Consider the following 7,221-nt stretch of genomic DNA (forward strand, 5'->3'; position numbering starts at 1 on the left):
GAATAAAGATAGCTTTGTATGAATGTACAGGCAGCCTGTTCTTCTTTATGAATTGTATTGATTGCAACTTGATGCCAAATCAAAGGCAGTTTATTGGAAATGAGGAAATCTTGGAAGAGCTGAGCTTAAGTATAAGGTTAAATGTTCCTTTCACACTTTCACAAAGCTGTTGAACTCCTTTGTGGCTGCTATTTTATCTGGTTTAAGATTTTGATTGCCATGCAGACTTCAGATTCTGCAGTGCATTTCTCTAATAATTCTTTCTTATTATTTGTGAGTGAGGCAAGGAGAAGGCCATGGATAATTTTTATCTGAGGACTGCCTTGTGAAGGCTATACATTTTTATAAAACTTCCTAATTCTCCTCTACTAAACGCATTCCTCCCTCATTATTACAGTTTCTTATATTTTTATCATCATTATTTGTAATTGCTATGCAGGTATTCTGTCAAACCAGTTACTTTTATCACAATACTTTAAATTGATCATAGTATAGATTTTGAAATGCTTTGAAAGTAATTTTATTAACTGTGAAACAACTTGGTTTTTTTCATCCACACAGTTGTCAAGGCTGTACCATGAAAATGGCTCCACAACGGAAGGAATGTGGTATTGTAGCTTAAAATGGCATTGCTTGCCTACTGTAGTTTTTGGACTTATACGGTATTCCACACATTCAGGCCCTGATTCTATAAACAGCACCATTTGTCAATCAGTCGCAATACATAATTTGTAGAATCGCACCTAGTGGGGCCTAAGCGTTTTTTAGGCAGGCTGCCATTTAGGCCAGGGTTTTCTTGGCCTAAATGAGTGCGCTTACCAGCACCTAAGTCAATCCACACCCAAACTCTGCTCCAAATCTGCCCCAACCATGCCTACTTGCTGGTAGTTGCCTCTGTGTAGACACCTGCCTCAACATGGTAGGCACCTAATGAGTTAGGTGCCTACCAGCTAATTCATTTTTTAAATAATTTTAATTGGTTTTTTTAAAGGCACTTTCAATTATCAGCACTGATTAATCCAATTAAAAGAATTGTTAGGCACCTAGATCAGTGTTTTATAGAATCAGGGCTTTAGATCCCATAGCTCCTTCCCTTCCATAAATGAGCACTTTTTCAGATTCCCGTGCTGCTGTCATGTTCTGCCTCATGATCTATCTCTGTATCTTCAGACCCTGCACTCTCCTTCCCCAGCTTCCCATATTTCTCCAGGAAGGGCAGCAGCAGCAGCTCTGGACAACAGTGTTTCAAACCACAACCAATAGGAAGAGAGAAAACAGGGCGCGGCATTACTCAGCTCCAGCTCTGGTGCACTCTGAGCTATATTTTGTCTGCAACCTAAAAAATAAAAAAAAGGGTTGGGGGGGGAATGAAATCCACAAAACAAAAGTCGTCAACAGACAGTGGACCAAAATATAAAGTATCTGGATTGATGGAAGAAAAATAAAAAGGTCCCAAAAAAATGTAAAAGATTCAAAGTGGCTTTTATTAAAAGTTAAAAAAAAAAAAAAAGAAAGACTGCATCATATAGAAAATAATGGTTAAAAGGACCCAACACGGTCCTGTATATTTATGATTTTTCTTCAGGCAAAACGCAGACCGTCCTATATTTTTTATTTTTTGGTCCACTGTCTTTTGACTGGGCACTTTGTATTATTTTGCCTCAGCCAGTTTTAGCCACCTACTATGGAGGCAATTCTATAATTGTGCACCTATATATAGGTGCTAGATGGTATGTGATAGGAGCATATTCTATAAAGGAAACTAGGCACCTGTCATAATGTGCATTTCTAAAACAGCTGAAGTCAGTTTTATTTCAGCAATATTATGGATAACATTTCATTGAAATGAATGAAGTCTTTTAATCTAGTAATATTACTGATTATTTGAAAACTGAGATAACAACTGAAGTCAGTTTTATTTCAGTAATGTGGATTTTGTTGATAACTTTTCATTGAAATGACTGATGTCTTCTATTTTAGGCCCCCTTTTATCAATCTGTGTTAGAGTTTTTTTTATCATCAGCCGCTGCGGTAAAAGTTCCAACATTCATAGAATTATTTTAGTAATATTGGATAGGTACTTCGAAGACAAAGGGATTGAGGGGTACAGATAAGAGTAGAGGTAGATTATAAGGATGGGATTAGAGGTAAGTTACAAAATTAATCAGGGACCACTGTTCAGGCACTAGGCCTGATGGGCCGCCGCGGGAGCGGACCGCTGAGCAGGATGGACCTCTGGTCTGACTCAGCGGGGGCAACTTCTTATGTTCTTGAAAATTTTATTATAATTCTTTTGTTTTAGATTTTGAGTTGTTTTATATGATATTTTTATAGATATAATCCCCTCGTTTACAAAGTTGTGCTAGGGTTTTTAGCGCTGGCCACTGCAGTAACAGCTCATGGAATGTCTATGAGTATCGGAGCTGTTACCACGGCTGCAGGCGTTAAAAATGCTAGTGTGGCTTTGTAAAGGAGTAAAGGAGGGAGACTGTGATGTGTTGTATTTGAAGTTTGTAGTTTTGTAAACTGCTTAATACTTTGGTACAAGTTGTGTATCAAGAAAATTAATGCCATCCATTCCACATCTGTGAGCTGGAAGTCTTATGATCCACCCCTTTTTTAGTGGTTTTGTCATATAGGAGTTCTCTGTAGACAGACATGACCAATCGGAAACCTACTAGACCAATCCAGTTACTGCCCCTATTCTTTTCATTCCTACTCCTAATGAACTGTGGTAGTTCTAAAGTGTGCTTCACCCATGATTTCCTGAAATCTATTTATGTTTTAGACTCTACCATCTGCAGGGCATTCCACAGTTCAATGAAAAAGTATTTTCTGATATTGTATTTGAGTTGAAGATGAGCGAATATGAAAAACAGTATGACTTGAAAAGTGAACAAATCTAGTTGAGCTGAGCTGTAGCTCTTCGGACCCGAGTGTGCCAAAGTGAGTCAGAACCCATGCCCTGCCTGATTCATAATTGCTAAGCCTTGCCCATTTCTAAGTTTGTTTAGGAAAGGTTCATAGTCTTAATGACAGCTCCAATACATTACAAGTCAAACTGGTTTACATTAGGTTCAAAGACACACTAGTATATTCATAACAGTGTGCAAATAATATAGTATATTCATATGCAAATGCTGGTTTATCATCAGGCTCCATAGCTCAGGGGTTAGAGCACTGGTCTTGTAAACCAGGGGTCGTGAGTTCAAATCTCACTGGGGCCTAAATAGTTCTATTTTGGTTAACTCAAGTTTGATTAATTATCTTTGAATCTAAAATCGGAGAGTAAAATATCACCTATTCTTATTATATTCTCCAAGTAACTAATACCTATCAATCTAGTTTTTATGCAACTGACCACATGTGCCAAGATTGTATCCCCTGGGCAAAAGCTCATCTACACCCTCTTCAGAATGCTTTGTTGTCCTGCTGATCTCTGAAGGTGGACTCGCCCGAGATGCCATAACCCTGGACGGCAGAGGTGCATCACAGCATACAATGCCTATTTGCATCTCATCTAGGGTGATATTGATGACAGATTCCAGTCTGTATAGCTGGGGAGGTCATTGTGAAGGTCAGCTGGTTCAGGGCCACTGGTTACTCTCACAGAGAAAATAGTCAATCAACAGATTGGAACTCATCTAGCACTGCAGGCATGGCATCTAGCCATTCATCTAGCACTGCAGGCAATCCTGGAAGGCCAGGCAGTCAGGATCTTCTCAGATAATGCCACAATGGTGGCTTACGTCAACAGAAAGGGAGGTAGCTAGAGTGCTCTGTTGAAGCTAGAATCTCACTTGTTCCTTTGGGTGGAAGCCCACCTGCAGGCCATATCAGCAGCTCATGTTGTGAAAGTGAGCAATGTCCAAGCTAACCATTTCAATGTCCAAGCTAACCATTTCGATCTCCTTGAATGGTCAGGTCTTCCCTATTGACCACTCCATAAAAATTCTGGGAGTGACTCTGGACCGCCAACTTACTCTAAATGCTCACACAGATTTATTGGTTAAAAAATGTTTCTCGTTACTATGGAAACTCAGAACCATCAGAAAATACTTTGATGCAGCATCTTTCCGCTTACTGGTTCAGTCTTCCATTTTGAGCATGCTCGATTATTGCAACATCATCTACCTGGGATCCTTAAAAAAAAAACATTCTAATATTCAGAGTCATTCAGAATTCGGCAGTTTGACTGATCTTTGGGCTGAAGAAATGGGAACACATAAGCCCCTATTATCAAAAACTCCATTGGCTGCCCCTGGAGGCGTGAATTCTGTTCAAGTTCTCGTGTCTGTGTTATAAATCAATATTTGGTCTGGCCCCCACTTACCTAGTTTCCCAATTTAACCTGGCAAGTTCTATTAGGCCCACACAAAGAACACATCTGTTCACCTATCCGACAATAAAGGCCTGCCATTACAAAAGAATCCTGAACAGAACCCTTGCCTTCCAGGCAGGCAAATGGAATGATTGGCTGACTAACATCACGCATTCCTCAACCTACCTCAGTTTTAGAAAATTGGTAAAATCGAGTTTGTTCAATCGTTTTGTAAACTAAGGAATTTTTATACCTCTGCAAATTCAACACGTAAGATCTATATAGCTTTCCACTTCTTCCATTATGTAAGATTGCATTGATGATTTTGAGAATCTTTTCTTCCATTATGTAAGATTGTATTGACGACTTTGAATTGTGGACCTCTTCGCTGATTGTCCAGTGTTTCTTGTAAACCGCCTCAAACTTTCATGGCTTTGGCGGTATATAAGAATAAAATTATTATTATTATTATTTCAGTCACCAGACCCTAGATCCGGGAGAGTGGTCCTTGTTCCAGAGGGCATTCAATAGTATTGTGAAAAGCTGGGGGTGGCTGACTTTTGATTTGTTGGTGTCAGCAGACAACAAGAAAGACTCTCGGTATTTCAGCTGAAGATTTGAGCCGGGAAATGCCAGCATGGACGTCTTAGTACAACTTGATCCACACAGAGGCTGCTATATATGTTTGGCCTGTGGCCAATGATAGACCATGCCATTGGAGGAATAGCAGAACACCATGGTCTAGTAGTTTTTCCTGGTACCAGACTGGCCTCAACACCTCTAGTATGTGGATCTAGTTCAGCTACAGTAGGACAGGTGTCTCATTACAACCACATCCAGACCTTCTTTTGCAGTGACTAATTGCTTTGGAAATTCTGGATCACTTTAGGCTTAAGGCATGGCTCTTGAGTGCAGAGCTCTAGAGCACAAATGTTATTTGGAGATGATTATTACTACCCTCCTACAAGATAAAAAGCCAATGACGATCATGGCTTATGCTAAGGCAGTGTCTCTCAAACTTTCTCAAGCCAGGGCACACTAAAGTTAGTGGTCACGGCTCAAGGCACCCAGACATTTCAAAGTCTGCACATGCACAGAGGACCTCCAGACGGGCCCTGAGATGCCAGTAGGGGGTGCCAGCAGGAAAGAGGACTGGAGAGAAGGAGAGGCACTGGCACTGGCGCCAGCTGATTGCCTACAGCAGTGTTTCTCAACTACTTCAAGCTAAGTACTCCCTAAGTCTAACAAATATCAACTGAGTACCCCAGGCCAACCTAAGCTCTGTCCCAGATCCCATCCCCTTTACTATTTGTAATGCAATTTTTTCCATTCATTTTTCATATGCACATAATATACACAGAAGATATAAATTCTTAAAACTGACACATATCAATCACTATATTGAAAATAAAATCATTTTCCCAACCTTTGTTGTCTGGTGACTTTATTTTTCTGTGCTTTTAACTATGTATCCAGTGTCTTCTTATCCATTGACTGTTTTTCTCTCCTTTTTCACTTTCATCCTTGCATCCATCTTTGCCATTAACTTAATATTCAATTTTTCCATTTTTCTGTTCTCTTCTCAAAATCTACTTTTCCATGTCTTACTTCCCTTCCTATCTCTCTCTCCTTCCTTCCCCATTTCCATGGTCTGACATCTCCTTCCTTCCTTCCTCCCCAGTAGTCCAACATCTCTTTCCTTTCCTCCCAGTAGTCCATCTCTCTCCTTCCCTCCCTCCTCCCAGTAGTCCAACATATCTCTCCTTCCTTTCCCCCTTCCCAGTCTGGCATCTCTCTCATCTCATTCCCATAATCTGGCATCTCTCTACTACTACTACTACTACTATTATTATTATTATTATTTCTATAGCACTACCAGACTCCCCTCCTTCCCTTCCATTCCCTGGTCTGCTATTTCTCCCTTCCTTTAGTCATTTCTCCTTCTCCCAGTGTAACAATTTTCTCTCCCTTCCTCCTTTCTGTCCCCTGCAGTCCAGCTCCCTTCCCTTCCTCCTTTCTGGCCCCCCTCCCAGTCCAACATTTCGCCCTCCTTTCTACCAGTCCAACATTTCTTTCTCTCTTTCTCCTACATGCTGCTTCTCCTCCAGTCCTCCTTCCCTCCCCAACCAACTTCTCTCCATGAGTCCAACTTTTCATTCTCTGCCCTCTCCCCCTTCCCTGAGTGTGACATTTCTCCTTCCCTCCTTTCTACCTCCCCATCCATCTCGCCCTCTCCATGAGTCCAATACTTTCTGCCTCCTGCATGCTTTCTCTCTCTCTACTTTCCTCTTCCCTCGAGTGACATCCCTCCTTCCCACCCCAACCCAACATGCTCTCTCCCCATGCACCATTTCTCCCTCTCCACCCCATGTCCATTTCTCCCTATCTCATCACTCTCACTCCTCCTGCAACAATTTTATTTCCTTCCCTCTCCCAACCCCACTCACAACTAATATGATATCTCCCCATGCACTATCTCACCCTCCCCTCCAGTGTGCAGCACCTTTCCTTTCCCTCCCCTTCTGCCAGGTCTAGCAGCACCTCTTCTCCCTTCCCTTTCTCTCCCATCTGTCCAGCAACACCTCTCCCTCTCCCCATGTCAAACAGTACTTCTCTTCCCTTCTCTTTCCCTCCTCCACTGTCCAGCAGTACCTCTTCTCTCTCTAGCGGCAGCTCACTGTGCTTTTAATTTTCCCACACTGCTGCCATTAGCATTAGTTTAGACACGGTTCCATCAGGCAGCCTTGGGGCCTTTGCTAGGCTGGCCCACCTCTGACGAAAGAGGAAGTTGCATCATCGAAGTGGATCGTGTCTAAATTAATGCTAGCAGCAGCTGTGTGGTGAAGTTAAACACACACACTGAGCTGCCTCTGCTGGTCCGGAGTGTGGGGAGAGAAGAC

General features: G+C 41.8%; 1 non-coding gene across 1 annotated transcript; it reads left to right on the forward strand.

The window, feature by feature from the left end:
• Nucleotides 1–3,154: 3,154 nt before the first annotated feature.
• TRNAT-UGU lies at nt 3,155–3,227 on the forward strand. The gene has a single exon. It is a non-coding gene; the product is annotated as a tRNA-Thr (tRNA).
• The last annotated feature ends 3,994 nt before the right edge of the window (nt 3,228–7,221 follow it).

This window comes from Geotrypetes seraphini, chromosome 2 (assembly GCF_902459505.1).
Source record: "Geotrypetes seraphini chromosome 2, aGeoSer1.1, whole genome shotgun sequence".
NCBI classification, from domain to species: domain Eukaryota; kingdom Metazoa; phylum Chordata; class Amphibia; order Gymnophiona; family Dermophiidae; genus Geotrypetes; species Geotrypetes seraphini.